Raw genomic sequence first — 1065 nt, 5'->3', positions numbered from 1 at the left:
ATGAAAGCCATAATGACTCGTTGCGCCTAGTGGCTGCAAGAGTTGTATACTCCCCAGGGAGTTGAGATTGATAACACGATGTGCCGTTGAGATTGACATCCAATGATCGAGGGAAAAAATACCAGCGCCGTGAGCAAGCATTAGTTGCCTGGATAATATAAATATCGTATAATATAATAATATATTAGTCATCACTTTTAAGTAGCAAGATGCAACATTTTAAATTGGATGTGAAATTTGCAAATACAATATGCACAGTTTCTAAATAAAACAAAAAACAACAGATGACCATGTTGTACTTATCTGCAATAACAACCTGAAAAATGTCTGAAAATCTGAAAACTGACGCTAACCAATTTTTTTCGATGATTGCTCGCTGGTAATGAACCATATATCAATTGTGTGATTGAAACCAATTCACAACACTACAAGGCCGCACTCAACAAATCTGTGACACCACTTCTTATTCCATATTCTGATTATAAAGCTACCGTTAGATCTTATATCCGTGATCAGAAAAAGAATGACAGGATGTCGTATTGGCCACACAAGATATACATTTCCGGTTCGAAGTTGTACTGCACTGAGCAATATGTTCCCAAAGCCGGAAGTGCACATGATCTGGGCTCGAGACTTTGTTGAACATTTAGCCAAAGAAACCAATAACGGCCTTCTGTCGAGGTTTAAGCAGTGGTACATGCCCATTTTTAAAAGAACTTGCTTGTAAAACTAATCATTGGCTCACTACAATCTCAGCAATTACAAAGGACAATGGAATTGATCAGGTTTCATGCTGAGGATATATCTGACACAGATGTGGTGTACTTCATCTATTCAGTCCATGGTCTTGTATTTGTCCATGTTGCTACTCAATACCTTGTACATTGTATGTCCTACATAACATGTCTTAGTCATTAAAAGATTTGATACATTATGTACATGTACTTGTATTCGGATTGATTTTCCGATGTGAGTGGGAAAATGTGTGTCAGTTTTATAAAATACTTTTTTTATCTTTGATTATTAATAGTGATCAGAGACGTGACTCCTTTTACCCTCGGTAGC

The sequence above is a fragment of the Haliotis rubra genome, unplaced genomic scaffold (genome assembly GCF_003918875.1).
Source record: "Haliotis rubra isolate DU_JTF1 unplaced genomic scaffold, ASM391887v1 Scf898, whole genome shotgun sequence".
Taxonomy (NCBI): domain Eukaryota; kingdom Metazoa; phylum Mollusca; class Gastropoda; order Lepetellida; family Haliotidae; genus Haliotis; species Haliotis rubra.
This window is presented reverse-complemented; position numbering follows the sequence as displayed.